The sequence below is a fragment of the Aotus nancymaae genome, unplaced genomic scaffold (assembly GCF_030222135.1).
Source record: "Aotus nancymaae isolate 86718 unplaced genomic scaffold, 86718_ANA_hifiasm-v0.15.2.pri h1tg000046l, whole genome shotgun sequence".
Classification (NCBI taxonomy): domain Eukaryota; kingdom Metazoa; phylum Chordata; class Mammalia; order Primates; family Aotidae; genus Aotus; species Aotus nancymaae.
In genome coordinates this window covers 28,373,920-28,393,007 of record NW_026988460.1, presented here as the reverse complement: position 1 = coordinate 28,393,007, position 19,088 = coordinate 28,373,920, and the positions used below count along the sequence as shown (strand labels likewise).

General features: G+C 45.3%; 1 pseudogene; it reads right to left on the bottom strand.

Annotated features, from left to right (window-relative positions):
• Positions 1-8,826: 8,826 nt before the first annotated feature.
• LOC105706680 (torsin-1B-like) lies at positions 8,827-17,803 on the bottom strand (annotated as a pseudogene).
• Positions 17,804-19,088: the final 1,285 nt, after the last annotated feature.

Genomic DNA, 19,088 nt, shown 5'->3' with positions numbered 1-19,088 from the left:
ATACTGGCAAGCCGAATCCAACAGCACGTCAAGAAGCTTATCCATCATGATCAAATCAGTTTCATCCCTGAAATGCAAGGCTGGTTCAACAAATGCAAATCTATAAACATAATCCATTACATAAACAGAACTGAGACAAAAACTACATTATCATCTCAATAGATGCAGAGAATGCCTTTGAGAAAATTTGACAGCCCTTTATGCTAAAAACTCTCAATAAACTAGGTATCAATAGAATGTATCTCAAAATAAGAGCTACTTGTGAGAAACTCACAGAAACAACATACTATATGGGCAAAAACTGGAAGCATTCCCTTTGAAAACTGGCACAAGACAAGGATGTCCTCTCTCACCACTCCTACTCAACATAGGATTGGAAGTTCTGGTCAGGGCAATCAGGCAAGAAAAAGAAATAAAGGTATTCAGCTAGTAAAAGTGGAAGTCAAATTGTCTCTATTTGCAGATGATGTGATTGTGTATTTACAAGGCCCCATCATCTCATCCCAAAATCTCCTTAAGCTGATAAGCAAATTCAGAAAAGTCAAAGAATACACAATCAATGTGCAAAAGTCACAAGCATTCCTATACACCAATAACAGACAGACAGCCAAATCATGAGTGAACTCCGATTCACAGTTGCTATAAAGAGAGTGAAATATTTAGGAATACATCTAACAAGGGATGAAAGGACCTCTTGAAGGAGAACTACAAACCATTACTCAAGGAAATAAGAGATGACACAAACAGATGGAAAAACATTCCATGCTCATGGTTAGGAAGATTGTGAAAATGGCCATACTGCCCAAAATAATTTATACATTCAATGCTACCCCATCAAGCTACCATTGACTTTCTCCACGAAATTGGAAAAAAACTACCTTAAACTTCATATGGAACCAAAAGAAAGCCCTCATGGCCAAGACAATCCTAAGCAAAAAAAGAAACAACAACAACAACAAAAACAAAGCTGGAGGCATCATGCTACCTGACTTCAAACTATACTATAAGGCTACAGTAATCAAAACAGCATGGTACTGATACCAAAACAGAGACATAGACCAATGGAATAGAAGAGAGGCCTCAGAAGTAATGCCGCACATCTACAACCATCTGATCTTTGACAAACCTGACAAAAACAAGCAATGGGGAAAGGATTCCCTATTTAATAAATGGCATTGGTAAAACTGGCTATCCATCTGCAGAATGCTGAAACTGCATCCCTTCCTTACACCTTATACACAAATTAACACCAGATGGATTAAAGATTTAAACATAAGACCTAACACCACAAAAACCCTAGAAGAAAACCTAGGCAATGCCATTCAGGACATAGGCTTAGGCAAGAACTTCATGACTAATACACCAAAAGCAATGGCAACAAAAGCCAAAATAGACAAGTGGGATCTAATTAAACTTAAGAACTTCTGCACAGCAAATGAAACAATCATTAGAGTGAACCAGGAACCAACAGAATGGGAAAAAATTTTTGCAATCTACCCATCTGACAAAGGGCTAATATCCAGAATCTAGAATGAAATTAAACAAATTTACAAGAAAAAACAACCCCATCAAAAAGTGGGCAAAGGATATGAACAGATGCTTCTCAAAAGAACACATTTATGCAGCCAACAAACATGAAAAAAAACTCATCATCACTGGTCATTAGAGAAACGCAAATAAAAATCACATTGAGATACCGTCTCATGCCGGTTAGAATGGTGATCATTAAAAAATCAGGAGACAACAGATGCTGGAGAGGATGTGGAGAAATAGGAATGCATTTACATTGTTGGCAGGAGTGTAAATTAGTTCAGCCACTGTGGAAGACAGTGTGGCAATTCCTCAAGGATATAGCAGTAATGTTTAACTGCTAACTTTGATGCCTGGTTTTGGTTGTACTAGACACTCCCACTACTTTTTTCTTTAAAAATTACTGGTTTGTTCAGCTCCTTCAGAAGATCTTTGGTGTTTTATACATCCTAATATGTGAGAGGCCAGGTGTGGTGGCTTATGCCTGTAACCCCAGAATTTGGGGAAGCCAAGGTGGGAGGATCTCTTGAGACCAAGAGTTCAAAATAAGTCTGGGCAACATAGTAAGACCCCTGTCTCTACAAGAACTAAAAAATTAGCTAGGCATGGTGGTGCTTGCCACCACACCTGGCTAATTTTTTGTATTTTTAGTAGAGATGCGGTTTCACCATGTTGGCCAAACTGGTCTTGAACTCCTGACCTCAGGTGATCCACCCACCTTTGCCTCCCAAAGTATTACAGGCATGAGCCACTGTGCCTGGCTGAACTGTAGAGTTAACAATGTGCAACTCCAGCCTGGGAGAGCTGAAGGCAAAATACTTCAACCCATGAGAGCTTCTGCATGAACTGAGCCCAGTGGGCACAGCAGCATAGTAACCTTATACTGCTAGCTCTAGAGGGACAGGATGCCCTAGGCTTTGGGGACTCAACCTTCCCAATGTGTCCAGGTAGCAGCGCAGGAAATAAAAGATTATTCTGGAGTCTTAAGATATAATTTGTCTGCCTTGCTGGGTTTTGGACTTACTTTGGACCTGTTACTTCTTTCTTTTGGCCTATTTCTCCTTTTTGAAGTGAAAATGTCTGCTGGGAATGGTGGTTCATGCTTATAACCCCAGCACTTTGGGAGGCAGAGGTGGGTGGATCCCCTGAGGTCAGGAGTTTGAGACCAGCCTGGCCAACATGGTGAAACCCCATCTTTACTAAAAATACAAAAAAATAGCCAGGTGTGGTGGCAGGCACCTGTAATCTCAGGTACTCAGGAGCCTGAAGCAGGAGAATCACTTGAACCCTGGAGGTGGAGATTGCTCTGAACCAAGATAGTGCCATTGCACTCCAACCTGGGCAACAGGAGTGAAACACTGTTTCAAAAAAAAAAAAAAGAAAGAAAGGAAGCATCTACCCTACATCTGTCTCACCACTGTATTTTGGAAACACATCACTTTATTTTTATTATTATTTCACAGGCTCACAGCTGGAGGAAAATTTGCCTCAGGATGAATTGTGCCATGGGTCTTACCCATATCTGACTTAGATGAGACTCTGAACTTTAAACTTTTGCATTGATCCTGAAAAAAGTTAAGAATTTTGGGGGGAAAAAAGACTTTTGGAGCTATTGGGATGGAATTAATGTATTTTGCATGTCAGGACATGAATTTGGGTAGTCAGGGGCAGAATGCTATGGTTTGAATGTATCCCCCAAAGCTCATATGTTGGAAACCTAATCCCCAATACAACAATGTGGAGAGGTGGGACCTTTCAGAGCTGATTAGGTCACAAACACTCTGCCTTAATGCATTAATGCATTATTGTGGGAGTGGAGTTGGTTCATTATCACACAAGTAGGTTCCTTATAAAGGATGTTTAGCCCCCTTCCTGCTCTCTGTCACCATGTGATACTTTCTGCCATTGTTTGACAGGGCAAGAAGGCCCTCACCAGATGTAGCCCCTGTACTTGGACTTCCCAACCTCCAGAACCCTAAGCCAAATAAATCTCTGTTCATTATAAATTACCTGTTACAGCAGCAGAATGGATGAAGACAAGTGCCTCTGAATGATTCACCCTGGAGAGAAGAAACTGGTTTAAATTGCAGATTTTTGAGTGTTTCCCAGTGCTCTGAATCTAAATCCCTAAATGTGTAAATCTCTGGTTATCTAATTTTTAACAACTTTCCTGGTGATTCTTAAGCACATTAAAATTTGAGAACAGGCCAGATGCGGTGGCTCACATCTGTAATCTCAGAACTTTGGGAGGCTGAGGTGGGCAGATCATGAGGTCAGGAGTTCAAGACCAGACTGGTCATCATGGTGAAACCCTGTCTCTACTTAAAAAAATATACAAAAATTAGCTGGGCGTGGTGGCTCATGCCTGTAATCCCAGCTACTTGGGAGGCTGAGGTAGGAGAATTACTTGAACAGGGACCCAGGAGGCAACGGCTTCAGTGAGCCAAGATCGCACCACTGCAATCCAGCCTGGGCTACAGAGCAAGACTCCACCTCAAAAAAAAAAAAGAAAAGAAAATTGAGAACAGCTGCTCTCTGTCCAATATCATTTAAACCTGGAAAATATGCACACATCAACCCTTCAATCAATGTGATTGAAGGGGTTACAGTTCAGCTGTGATTACTTGAGTTTGCCTGATCATAAATGTCACTAAAGGGCTTGATAAAAATACACACTTTTGTCTGGGCTTGGTAGTTCGTGCCTGTAATCCCAGCACTTTGGGAAGCCGAGGGAGGTGGATCATGAAGTGAGGAGATTGAGACCATCCTGGCCAACATGGTGAAACCCTGTCTCTACTAAAAATACAAAAAAAAGGGCCAGGCGCGGTGGCTCAAGCCTGTAATCCCAGCACTTTGGGAGGCTGAGGCGGGTGGATCACGAGGTCAAGAGATCGAGACCATCCTGGTCAACATGGTGAAACCCCGTCTCTACTAATACAAAAAATTAGCTGGGCACGGTGGCGCGTGTCTGTAATCCCAGCTACTCAGGAGGCTGAGGCAGGAGAATTGCCTGAACCCAGGAGGCGGAGGTTGCGGTGAGCCGAGATCGCGCCATTGCACTCCAGCCTGGGTATCAAGAGCGAAACTCCGTCTCAAAAAAAAAAAAAATACAAAAAAATACAAAAAAAAATTTAGCCAGGCGTGGTGGCACATGCTTGTAGTCCCAGCTACTCAGGAGGTTAAGGTAGGAGAATTGCTTGAACCCAGGTGGCAGAGATTGCCGTGAGCTGAGGTTGCACTACTGCGCTATAGCCTGGTGACAGAGCAAGACTCCGTCTCAAAACAAACAAACAAAAAGACACATCCTTAGGTCTCTCTGCTGGTGGGAATCATATATGAAACAAAGCCCAATAATCTACATTGATTTTTTTGTTTGTTTGTTTTTTCCGATGGAGTCTCACTCTGTTGCCCAGGCTGGAGAGCAGAGGTATGAGCTCGGCCCACTCTTACCTCTGCTTCTTGGGTTCAAGCAATTCTCTGGCGTCAGCCTCCTGAGTAGCTGTGATTACAGGGTGCCTGTCACCATGCCGAGCTAATTTTTGCATTTTTAGTAGAGGTGGGTTTCACCATGTTGGCCAGACTCGTCTTGAACTCCTGACCTCGGTTGATCCACCTGCCTCAGCCTCCCAAAGTTCTGCTGTTAGAGGTGTGAGCCACTGTGCCTGGCCAGGAATCTACATTTAAACACAGTTGTTAAATGTTCTTCTAAGTAACTACACACATTTATCTATTTTGTGGAATTACTGGAATATCAATCAGTTAAATTTTGGATAGCTTTAACCCAATATGATAATTTTAGGTTTTGAATGGCAGTTTATTTTAAGCCATTGCTTCTGGAAGAATTTAATCTGATCCAGTGTTGGATTTTTCTTTCACCACTTGATCTTCATCAAACCCTCTGAGGCATGGACCATTGTACTACTGCCATCCCATTTTGTGGAGAAGATACTGAGGCAAAGGGGGTTAAATACCTTGCTAAGCATGGGCAGCTATTAACACGGGAAAGCTGGGGTCCTGAACCACTCTTGTAACCAATGTGACACTGAATCTCTGGACTCCAGACCAATTTCTCTGATGCTCAAACTTTGTCTGCATTAAATCCACTTTTGTGAAATACATTTCTTTTATTTCTTTTTTGAGATGGAGTCTCTGTCTCCCTGGCTGGAGTGCAGTGGCGCAATCTCAGCTCACTGTGACCTCCACCTCCTAGGTTCAAGCAATTCTCTTGCCTTAGTCTCCTGAGTAGCTGCAATTACAGGCGGCCATCATGACTCCTGGCTAATTTTTGTATTTTTAGTAGAGACAGCGTTTCACTGTGTTGGCCAAGCTGGTCTTGAACTCCTGACCTCTGGTGATCTGCCCACCTTAGCCTCCCAAAATGCTTGGATTACAGGCATGAGCCACTGCACCTGGCCAAAATATATTTCTTATGTAAAAGAGAAAGTTTTCATTGTGCTGTGTTCTACTCATGTCTAAAAGTTTCCTAAAATCGGTTTTGTTCTTTTTTCTTCTTCTTCCTCTTCTCTAGAGCAACTAGAAAGAGAGAGCATTGTTCTTAACCCAAAGAGGCCACTTCTAAAAATTTCTATATCAGCAAAACAAATTATATTGGAAAATATCACCAGCTATGTGGGTAATCCCCCATATAGGTACCGAGGAAGGAGAGCTAAGCAGAATCCTGGCACAATTAAGGCCTGGAGAATATCTCAGTTTATAGTGTTACTACTCAGTTATTTCCTTTTATATAATCCTCTCTATATAATCACATATTAGTTCATAGAATGAGTGCCTAAAGAATATCTTACCACTCAGTTATTTCCATATACATATATATATATATATCTCACTATATCTTAGTTTATAATTGGAGGAATGCCTAGAGTAGATACAGTACAGAGCTTGAATTAAGGAATAAGCAGCTTATAATTGGAGGAATGCCTAGAGCAGACACAGTGCAGAGCATGATTTAACGGAAACACAGTTATACCAGGACAAGAATCCATGGCCCAGGTGGTAGCGTTCAGTATTGTAAAGATACCTGCTGTATGGCAGGCTTGGGGCAAGAGCCACTCCTCCTGATAAAGGAGTTGTAGGACCTTGCTCCAGTTCTTGTGGAAGGCTGCCCTCAGAACGGCAATCCACCTTGGTGACTGTGAACTTTATCAGCTCTTGTTGCTGTGCTGCTCGAAAAGCATTTCCCTATACAACTCATTGGAAACTGCCAGCAGGTGGCGTAGACACTGACAGCTCTGTCACTGCTATGTGACTTAAAGCATCCTCCTATAAATCTTCTTAGTAGCTTGCTCATAGATAGAAGTATTGCACACTGCATCCTCTTCACTGCGCACGGCCCACCTCCATGCCTTGGTGACCTAATGGGGGTGGATCCCTTACTGCACACTGCCCTTGCCTTGATGACCTAATGGGAATGGACCCCTTGCTGTGCACTGTCCACCTCCCAGCCTAGGTGACCTAATGGGGGTGGACCCCTTGTTTTATTGCTCATAACCCTATCACTGTCCTTTTTTTTTTTAAAGTGGTGAACAAGTATTTATTGCATCATTGTAAACAGAGAAAATCTTATCTCCTCTCGACCAGATGCCCAACAGATTAGAAAAGTGTAACTTAGCTCCACTTTGAGGATACGTAGTAAAAATTGTAAGCCTCACCTTGTGTTTTCTAAAGACTTAAGTGTGACACCCTATAAGGTATTTCCATGTCATAAATTCTACCATCTTTTTATGTAAAAATGCTGCAAGTTGTTCTGATTGTGTCTGCAGCTGTGCTGTGATTATGGGAGATACAGTGACTCACACTGGCTGGAATCTAAGTCTCACTTCCCAGGGATCAGGACAGTCCAGCCTGGTGCTGCCACAGAGGGTGGAGCTATCAGATCACACCCAGGACCTGCCACAACTTTAGACTGACCTTGTTTGATCCACAGTTGTGACCATGTATTATCACAAATTTAACAATAAAAAATGGTTTTAAGAGTATCTGAGAAAGGAATAAGCAAACAGTCCATTTTGTGTCCTTCCCTCATTTTAAAATAAGCAATGTCCTATACTTCTATTATTTAAGATTCAGAAGTAAAAACATTATTAAAAAATACATATCCTCAAAAACTCCAGCATTCCTAGTACACAATACTCTCACTTCTTTGGCAATGCAGAATCTGCAAGCTGACTGTTCAGCCTGCAGGGCCCATGTCATCTCTCCAGAACAAGCACATCCTAGGATTTCAATTGGTTCTACAATGTAAGTGAGAGGACTGAACCAAGTATAAAGTCTTAAGCATCTCACTGTGGGAATCAAGGACTCAAATTCAAAGCCAACTGTCTCATTGTGATTCAACTCTGATGATATGGCTGGGGGGACTCTAGCAGTGAGCTAAGTTAAGATGTGACACAAGGCAGGTTGGGGCTGATGACAGCTGAGAGATGGTGAAGGATTCTACAACCAGGGTTGTATTAGCAGCCAGAGCAATGGACAGATGGAAGGACTTGTCTGTCCAGGTCTGCTGCAGAGGTCTTAGGTGGAGACCCCACCCCACATACATACAGGTCAGGCCAGATCAAGAGTGCTCAGCAGGCATGGCCCCGTCCTCCTGTCAGACACCGTCTGCACCTCCACCCCCAATTTTAAACTGAATATACTTCAAGTCAGTGAACTCTGTCTGTGTAAGGAATGAAACAGAGCAAAAGGATGTTTTTGGCTGGTAGGAACCCAGTGCCCCCAAGCCTGCAGCAGGTCTCTGGACTCCTTCAGTTCTGACAGCAGCTTCTGAGGTGCAGGTGCTCTGGGTCAGAAACCACTGCTGGACTGGCCATGCACAGCTGTTTCTAGGCACTTCTGTCATAGTCAGTACATTAAGTGTGAAGGGGATTTTAAAAGTTCACCTTTAGCTGCAAAGAACAGCTGGACTTCTGTCATCTTGCAAAATGATAAACACATGCAATAGATTCATGTGTTTTCCAAAATCAGCTCTAAGATGCTATATCCCAGCTGGGCAAAGTGGCTCATGCCTGTAATCCCAGCTACTCGGGAGGCTGAAGCATGAGAATCACTCAAACCAAAAGGTGGAGGTTGCAGTGAGTTGAGGATTGCAGTATTGCACTCCAGCTTGGATGACAAAGAGAGATCCTGTCTCAAAAAAAAAAAAAAAAGTTCTATATCCCGAAAGTCTAAGGTGCAAACAGGCAAAACCTCAAAGGGGTCCTCAGAGTTCTCCCAAAAGGCAAGGCCTCTTGGTGTGCTGAGCCTCCCAGCTGCCTCCTTCCCCATCTGGATAGGAGCTCAGTGGAAGTTAAGCCATGACTGCACAGTCTTGCAGCCCTTGTCTGAGTAGATCTTCTCATCTTTGGGGAAAAGCATCATTTCGTCTGCCACAATCGTGACAATGTCTTCATCTATGGCAGAACCACAGGCCCTCATCTTGGCCCTCACACACATTTTTATGTCTCTACTCCAAGGGCAGGAAGGGGATAAAGTAATTAATCAGGTTGTTGTCAATCAGTCCACTGCACCACAGGCCACTGTGTTTATTATTGAAGACTCTGACAGACAGCACAGGTTCCAGGTCCTTCAGCTGAATGTCTTCCCGCTTTCTTCCAGCCCGCCAAAAGTCCAGAGCCGTCTTAGATATAAGGTCCCCACCTGCATTGCTGAGAAAGATGAAGATGGTTTTGCCATAAGACACTCCATCAACCTGCTCATAGTAGTCTAGAAATGGCTTGATTGTGTCAATGATCCCAGGGTGCAATTTATCCATCTCATCAAATATGAAAACAGTTCGCACATGCACTCATGTTACAGCGAATCCACTTCTGTAACTGGTCCTGACCTATGTGTACCTTAACTCAGTGGAGCCAGAAGCTATTGCAACACAAAGGAAAGAGAAGCAGAGGGCAGAGTTAGTGAGCAGGTCACCCAGACCAGTCCCAGTGGCCTGTGGATGAGATAATAGTGGGTTCTCTTGCCTGGTACAGTTTTATCTTCTGCTCATGAGGGAAGTGCAGAGTAGATACAAACAGATGGACAAAGTTACTCTTCAGGCCTTTTGGGTGGAGATTTTCAGCCACAATTTGACTGACAAAATTCTTGCCTGTGCCAGCCCAGCCATGTAAGGAAAGAGCTAGTGGTTTCTTGGGATTTTTGTTGTTCCTGAAGCCAGTCAGAGCCTTGAGAATCACTTCGGTGGACAGATGCTGTCCAAACAGCTTCTCCTCCAAATCCAGCTTGAGAGCCGAGGCATTGAGAGGCCGTTCCTCGTGGCAGCACTCAGCGAAGCAGCAGTAGATGTCATTGTAGGACAGGTAGCGGTGATGGCCGACGCGGCCCTGATGGCGAGACCCACGGTGATGGGCTCGAACGCCGCCACCACTAGGGCTGCCAGTAGCAGCGCCAACACTGCATCGCCCTGGAGCCACCCGGCCAGCAACAACCCGCACCTGGCAGCCCCCGCAGCTGCCGCTGAGCTCAGGGCCCCGTGGCCGACAGGCCTCTATCACTATCCTTAAAGATGACTTCACTCACCGCCCTGCCCCCTAACCTATAACACAATAAATACTCAGGCTTTATTTGGGGCCTCGCCTGACTCGACTCATAGGTGACGTGGCCCCCTGAGCCCAGCTGCATTTTCTTTGTACTTCTGTGTCCTGTCTCTTTATTTCTTGGATCCTGCACCTCAGCACATTATAAGGGACACCCCACAACCCTGTGGACCATCAGCCCTACAAACTAAATAATAAAACATGGTAAAGCTTTTTGCTAATTATTTTTGAATAATTTATTCCTGGGCTCCCTATGACTCGTTGAGGAATTGCAAGATACCGGAAAGTCTCTAAGTAGGGAATTTTAGAATAAACAGAAGCATAAACATTTATAGGAGTTAGATTTGAAGACAACTGCTTTTAACATACAGACTCAATAGGAAGTTAGCATCTTGGTGGGAGTTATTTTTTATATGTTTTAGTTTGAACAGAGAACACGCACAGTGATGATCTCAAAAGTGTTCTTATCCTTGTATAGTGAAGGAAATGTATGCAAGGCAAGATGAATGTGGTATGCAGGCAGATCCAGGCACAGCTGCTGTTTGGCTTTGCTATTGGCTGCAATGTGGACTGTGGGCAAATGAAATCACCACTTTGTGAATGACCGTTAGAGAGGAAATCCTAAAAAGATCCCAGGACTTGCAGGAGTCACACAGGAGATCGAATCTTCAAGGGAACAGAGTGCTGGAGAACACAGACACACTTAGGTTAGCTAAAGAAGATGAAACATGAGGCTAGGCACAGTGCTTCATACCTGTAGTCGCAACACTTTGGGAGGCCAAGGCAGAAGGATCACTTGAGCCCAGGAGGTTGAGGCTGGCCTGAGTGACATAGTGAGACCCCCATCTCTAAAATAAAAAGAAACCAATTGGGCCAGGTGCAGTGGCTCATGCCTGTAACCCCAGCACTTTGGGAGGCTGAGGCAGGCAGATCATGAGGTCAGGAGTTTGAGACCAGCCTGACCAATATGGTGAAACCCCATCTCTACTAAAAATACAAAAAATTATCCAGGTGTGGTGGCATGCAACTGTAATCCCAGCTACTCTGGAGGCTGAGGCAGGAGAATCACTTGAACCCAGGAGGTGGAGGTTGCAGTTTGCTGATATTGTGTCATTTCACTCCTGCCTGGGCAACAGGGCAAAACTCCATCTAAAAAAAAAAAAAAGAAAGAAAGAAAGAAAAGAAAAGACCAATCAGGTATGGTAGCATGTACCTGTGGACTCAGCTACTCAGGAGGCTGAGGTGGGAGAATTGCATGAGCCTGGGGAGGTGAGACCCTGCCAAAGAGAAAGAGGAGGAGGAGGAAGAGGAAGAAAAAGAAGGAGAAGAAGCAGAAGGAGGAGGAAGAGGAGAAAGAAGAAGAGAAGGAGCAAGGGGAAGAAGTAGAAGATGAAGGAGAAGGAAGAGGAGGAGGAAGAAGAAACAGAATAAAAAGAAGAATCTGGCCAAGCACAGTGGCTCATGCCTGTAATCCTAGCACTTTGGGAGGCTGAGGCGGGTGGATCACCTGAGGTCAGAAGTTCAAGACCAGCTGGACCAAGATAGTAATACACTGTCTCTACTAAATCTACAAAAATTAGCCGGGCGTGGGTGGCAGGCACCTGTAATCCCAGCTACTCAGGAGGCTGAAGCAGGAGAATTGCTTGAACCCAGGAGGCAGAGGTTGCAGTGAGCTGAGACTGCGCTACTGCACTACAGTCTGGGAGACAGAGTGAGACTCCGTCACACAAAAAGAAAAAAAGAAAGAAAGAAAAAGAAAAAAGAAAAAGAAGAAGAAGAAAGAAGAGGAAATAGAAGAAGAAATTGTTTCTGAGTGGCCACGAAGAGTAGGAAGAAAACTCAACCTACCTCTTGCTGGGTCTATGGGGAAAACATTGATTAAGACAGATAAGATCTTCCAAGACAGACTAGGTTTGGTGAGTAAGAGATTTGAAAAGCTAGAAGGAAAGGAAGATATTGAAGTTACTCTTACTGCATAATATATAACCCCAAAACTTTGGGAGCTTAAAATAACAATCTGTTGTTTTTTTTTTCATGGTCTGGTAGTTGACTGGGTTCAGGTAGGTGATTTTCACTCAGGATCATTTGTTGCAGTGGCTCATGCTGTTGCAGTGGCTGGGGCTGGAGTCATCACACAGCCTTCTTCAGTCTCATGTCTGGCAACTGATGTTGACTGTCATCTGAAACCTGTGCTGGGACTGTTGATTGGAAGATCAAAATGTGGCCTCTCCCTGTGATCTGGGCTTCCACACACATGGTGACTTGGTGAAAGAGCAAGCATCCCAGGAAGACCACGGACAAATGGTGTCACCTTTTATGATATACCTTGAATCACTTCTGCCAGTCACAGACCTTCTCAAATTCAAAGGGAAGGAGCACAGACCTGACCTCATCATGGAGCAATGTTAAGGTTATGTTTGAAGAAGCACATGCTATTATTATTGCTATTATTATTATTAAGAGGGAGTCTTGGGGCCGGGTGCAGTAGCTCATGCCTGTAATCTCAGCACTTTGGGAGGCCGTGGCAGACAGATCACCTGATGTCGGGAGTTAAAGACCAGCCTGACCAACATGGAGAAACCCTGTCTCTACTAAAAATACAAAATTAGCCTAGCTTGATGGTGCATGCCTGTAATCCCAGCTACTAGGGAGGCTGAGGCAGGAGAATCACTTGAACCTGGGTGACAGAGGTTTTGGTGAGCTGAGATTGTGGCACTGCACTCCAGCCTGAGCAACAAGAGCAAAACTCTGCCTCAAAAAAAAAAAAAAAAAAAAAAAAGAGGGAGGCTTGCTCTGTCACCCAGGCTGGAATGCAGTGGTACAATCTTGACTCACTGCAACTTCTGTCTCCCGGGTTCAAGCAATTCTCCTGCCTCAGCCTCCCAAGTAGCTGGGATTACAGGTGTGTACCACCATGCCCAGCTAATTTTTGTACTTTTAGTATAGATGGAGTTTCACCATGCTGGCCAGACTGGTCTCAAACTCCTGACCTCAGGTGATCCGCCCACCTAGGCCCCCCAAAGTGCTTGGATTACAGGCATGAGCCACTGCATCCAGCCCATGCTATTAACAAAAAGTCAGAAAACAGCCAGATGTTGTGGTTCGTGCCTGTAACCCTGTACTTTGGGAGGCCAAGGTGGGTGGATCACTTAGGTCAGGACTTTGACACCAGCCTGGGCAACATAATGAGAGCCCCCATCTCTATAAAAATTAAAAATTAAAAGCCAGAAAACAACAGATATTGGCAAGGATGCAGGAAAAAGGGAATGCTTATACACTGTTGGTGGGAATGTAAATTAGTACAATCATTATGGAAAACAGTACAGAGACTTTTCATGGAACTAAAAATAAAACTGCCATTCAACCAGCAATCTCACTACTTGGTATCTATGCAAAGGGAAATAAATCAATATGTCAAAAAGTACCCGTACTCATATGTTTATCACAGCACTATTCATAGTAGCAAAGATATGGAATCAACCTAAGTGTCCATCAACAGATGACTGGATAAAGAAAATGTGGTACATATACACTGTGGAATGTGACTCAGCCACAAAAAGAATGAAATCATGCCTTTTCCAGCAGTGTGGATAGAACTGGAGGACATATCCTCAGTGAAATAACTCAGAAACAAAGTCAAATACTGACGGTTCTCATGCGTGGGAGTTAAACAATAGGCACACAGGAGGAAAAATAGACACTGAAGACTCCAAAAGATGGGAGGAGGGTGAGGGGCGAATATTCTCCTATTGAGTACAATGTTCACTATTTGGTCATGGCTACACTCAAAGCCCAGATCTCAGTGCTCCACAATAAGAAAACCTGCACCTGTATCCGCTAAATAGATCAAATATTTTTTTGGTTTTATTTATTAAAAAATTCAACTGGCTGGGTGGAGTGGCTCATACCTGTAATCCCAACACTTTTGTAGGTCAAGGCAGGTGAATCAACTGAGGTTGGGAGTTTGAGACCAGCCTGACAATATGGCAAAACCTTTTCTCTACTAAAAATACAAAAATTAGCCAGAAATTAGCCAGCCTGTGGTGACATGCACCTGTACTCCCAGCTACTTGTGAGGCTGAAGCAGGAGAATCGCTTGAACCCAGGAAGCAGAGGTTACAGTGAGCCAAGATGGCATCATGGCATTCCAGCCTGGATGACAGAGTGAGATTCCATCTCGGGGGGAAAAAAAATGAACTTTTGGCTGAGTATGGTGGTTCATGCCTGTAATCCCAGCACTTTGGGAGGCTGAGGCAGGCAGATCACTTGAGGTCAGGAGTTTGAGACCAGCCTGGCCAACAGGGTGAAACCTTGTTTCCACTAAAAATACAAAAATTAGCCAAGCATGGTGTTGCACACCTGTAATCCCAGCTATTCAGGAGACTGAGGCAGAAGAATCACTTGAAGCCAGGAGGCAGAGGTTGCAATGAACTGAGATTATGTCACTGCACTCTAGCCTGTGTGACACAGAAAGACTCTGTCGCAAAAAGAAAAAAAGAAATTCAACTTTTATTTTATTATTATTTTTGAGACAGGGTCTCACTCTGTCACTCAGGCTGGACTGCAGTGGTGTAATCACGGCTCACTGTAGCGTTGACTTTCTGGGCTCAAGCAATCCTCACCTCAGCCTGCTGAGTAGCTGGAACTACAGGTACACACCACCATGCCTGGCTAATATATATATATATATATTTGTGATGAAGTTTCACTCTTGTTGTCCAGACTGGAGTACAATGGCTCGATCTTGGCTTGCTGAACCTTTGCCTCTTGGGTTCAAGTGATTCTGCTGCCTCAGCTTTTCTGAGTAGCTGGGATTACAGTCCTGCACCACCATACCTGGCTAATTTTGTATTTTTATTTTTTGTAGAGATAGGATCTTGCTATGTTGCCCAGGCTAGTTTGTAACTCCTGGCTTCAAGCGATCCTCCCACGTTGGCCTCACAAAGCATTGGAATTACAGGCATGAGTTTTTTGTTTTTTTTTTTTTGAAGACAGAGTTTCGCCTCTTGCTGCCCAGGCTGGAGTGCAGTGGCACAATCTCAGCACACTGAAAACTCTGTCTCCTGGATTCAAGAAATTTTCCTGCTTCAGCCCCTTGAGTAGCTGGGATTACAGGCATGCACCACCACACCCAGCTAATTTTGCATTTTCATAGAGAAGGGGTTTCTCCATGTTAGTCAGGCTAGTCTCGAACTCCTGTCCCCAGGTGATCTGCCTGCCTTGGCCTCGTAAAGTGCTGGGATTACAGGCATGAGCCACCACGCCCAGTCTACAAAACACTCTTTTAAAAGTTTTCATCTTTTTTTTTTCTTGAGTGGTGAAATAATCTCTGTGGTGAGGACTTCCTTTTTATTTGGAAAAATATATTTGCTGTGGGCCTATTGTTTGTGAAAAGATACTAATAGCTAACATTTTTTGAGTGTCCATTCATTCATTCATTCATTCAAAATATATATACTGGGGCAGGCATGGTGGCTCATGCCTATGATCTCAGCACTTTGAGAAGCTGAGGCAGGTGGATCACTTGAGATCAGGGGTTCGAGACAAGCCTGGCCAACTCAGTGAAACCCCACTTCTACTAAAAATACAAAAATTAGCCAAGTGTGGTGGTGCGTGCCTGTAGTCCTAGCTACTTGGGAGGCTGAGGCAGGAGAATTGCTTGAACCTGGAGGTTGCAGTGAGCCAAGATTGTGCCACTGCACTCCAGCCTGGGTGACAGAGGGAGACTTCATCTCAAAAAAAAAAAAAAAAAAAAAAAAAAAGAGAGCCTACTGCCAGAGGTCTGGTTGGCCAAGACACTCCATCTGCTACACACTTGGGCCCACCACAGGCTTCATTCTGAGGCATGCTCTTCCCAGGCTGTGCCAGCCAATGACTCTGCATGCCATGGATTCCAGATTCAGGCCATTCCTGCCTTACAAACAGCTCCTATGTGGACAGTCTGCTCTGGGCTCTCTGCAGAGCTCTCAAACAGTTGTCAGACCTGCATTGTGGTCAGTACGCTCTCCATGAATATTCGTTTTGTTCATTTTATTTTATTTTTATTTTTATTTTTGATAGGATTTGGAGTGCAGTAGCTCGATCATGGCTCACTGCAGCCTTCACCTCCTGGGCTCAAGCAATCCTCCCACCTTGGCCTCCCGAGTAGCTAGGACTACAGATACATCCCGGTATACCCAGCTAATAGTTTTATTTTTTTGTAGAGACAGGGTCTCGTCATGTTGCCCAGGCTGGTCTTGAACTCCTGGCCTCAAGTGATCCTTCTGCCTTGGCTTCTCAAAGTGCTGGGATTATAGGCATGAGCCATAGTGTCCATCCATGCCTTTTAAAAAAATTTTTATTTTTTAAATTTTTATGATTTTTTTTTTTTAAACATAGTCACGTTCATTCTTTCACCCAGGCTGGAGTGCAGTGGTGTGATCTCAGGTCACTGCAACCTCCCCGTCCTGAGTTCAAGGGATTCTCCTGCCTCAGCCTACCAAGTAGCTGGGATTACAGGCACCCACCACCATGCCAGGCTAATTTTTGTATTTTTAGTAGAGATGGGTTTCGCCATGTTGTCCAGGCTGGTCTCAAAGTCTGGACCTCAGGTGATCTGCCTGCCTTGGCCTCCCAAAGTGCTGGGATTACAGGTGTGAGCCACCTCACCCGGCCCATCCATACTTATTCTTGCTCCTGCTTTTCTTTATTCTTCACAGGCTTTTTTTTTTTTTTTTTTTTTTCCTGTCAATCTCTTGCACATCAAATTCTACCTTGGCATCTGCTTCTTGTGTTATGGAACCGAACTGGGATCAGCTTACCTGGTTCCTCCTTTGTTAATTGTTCTCTCGTGGCACGATGGCTACCAAGAGTGCCCTTTCTGCAGTCCAGGAAGTAAAAACTTGTGTTGCTGAAAGAGCCTTTGTCTCAGTGCTAATCTTTCTTTGCGGTACTGAGCATCTATTTCCAACATCTATTTCCAACACTACCAGAGGCCAGGAGTTTGAGACCAGCCTGGGCAATATAGCAAGACACCATCTGTATGAAATTTAAGAAAATTAGTCAAGCATGGTGGTGCAGACCTGCAGCTGGGATTACAGGCATGAGCCACCACGCCTAGCTAATTAGTAGAGACAGGGTTTCACCATGTTGATCAGGCTTGTCTCGACCTCCTGACCGAAAGTCATCCACCTGCCTTGGCCTCCCAAAGTGCTGAGATTAGAGGCATGAGCCGCTGTATCTGGCCCCAAACTGTTTTTGTTACAGATAGGGTCTCCCTCTGTCATCCAGGCTGGAGTGCAGTGGCACAATCATAGCTCACTGCACCCTTGAACTCCTGGGTTCAAGCAGTCCTCCCACTTAACCTCCCGTGGAGCTGGGACCACAGGAACTTTTCTACTTCCCACAATTCCCTCCTATTTTACTTTATAGTTTTTCTTTTTAAACCTTTTAAAACATATTTTGGCTTAGTTGTTCTGCCCGAATTTTTGAAAAAAAAAAGTTTCTCTCTCTTTTTACACTATTTCCAGGCCCCGCCCCTTTCCGAGCCCCGCCCCTCACGCGCACGCCGGGACCTGCCGCCTCAGTCTCCACCGACCAATCCAGCCTCCCTGGAGGTTGCGCACTCCGTCCCCTCCTTCCGCTCTTCCGCGCACCTTCTCGGCTCCTCCTGCCACGCTCCCTTCGGGGCAGTTGGGCGGCGGGCCTGTGGGGGCCGGGTCTGGAGCAAGGGACCGAGCCATTGGGGTGCTGCGGCGGTAGTGGGGGCGGCGGCGGGGGCGGCGGTGGAGCGGGAGAAGGAGCGGGACCCCGAGCACTGGGCCCTTTTCAACCTGGGGCCCTGGGTGAAGTGCTCCGCCGCGCTTGCCTCCAGGTAGCTGTCTGGGGAGTGGACTGGAAGGACACTGGGAGTGTCTGGGGAGTGGACTGCGCGGGGCGAGGGCGGAGGCTGGGAGTGGGGAGCGCGAGGCGGGAGCTCGGGCCTGGGGTCGGCGGGGACCAGGCAGCGGGGGAACGGGCAGGAGCCGGGCGGGAGGCGGCGGCTGGGCGCTCTTGCCCCAGGGGCTGCCCAAGCCCAGGCTGCGCGGCGAAGGTGGTGGGGCCTCGAGGTCGTCAGGGAGGGATGAGGTGACAGAACGCAGTCGGGAGGTCGGGGCGGTAGGACCGGCGGGGGCCGCGCCGGGCTGGAGTGCGAGGGTCTGAGGAGGGTGGATCCCAGCCGGCCTGACAGCTTTCCTGGTTCTCGGGAGGTGGGCCGGGGGGTGTGGGACCCTGTCGGCCGCACCTGCGAGGCCAGCGGCCACCTCTTGTTCCCCATCGCCCCCCATCGCTGCAGCTGAGGCTTTGGAGCCGGCGCCGATTCAGGGTCTTCCTGGTGCTAGGATGGGTGTTTCTGTGGTCAGGCCTCTTTGTACTCCAGCGCTAGTAAGAATTTGCAGACTTTCTGGGACCGTGACATTTGCTGGCAAACACGAATTTGACCCTACTCTGGAAGAAGATACCGGCACTTAACGTATCTGACTTCTTTGCTTTCCCCTCGTATATTTCAGTGTGCCAGCAGGGGGAAATGGTGTGAGTTTGGGTCTGAGTTTAAGCTTCATCGCAGTAAAGGACAAGTATGTTATGTGTATGGTGGTGTTTTTGGCATTGGGATGACTTAAACATTCTAGCTTATTAGTATAATAGGATACCTATAACAGATTGAAAACACGCTTTGCTAAGCTTGAGCGATTTGTGTTACTGATCATTTTAGTTTTTTTTTTTTTTTAATGTTGTAATTGGTTTTTCTGTTACATTTTATTTTAACGCATTAAATTTTCCTGGGCAAGTTAGTTTGTTTATTTCGACTCACATATTGTTGATTACATGAACAAGGTAGCATTGTAGTTTGTCTTGTTATTGGTTACAAATTTCAGGGTGCTGATCTTTCCACTTAGCCTTCTCATCGATCAGATACTCTATCTCATTTGCTCTTAAACTAAAATCCTGTAGCTTTTTACAGGGGAAATAATTATCACATGGCCAAAT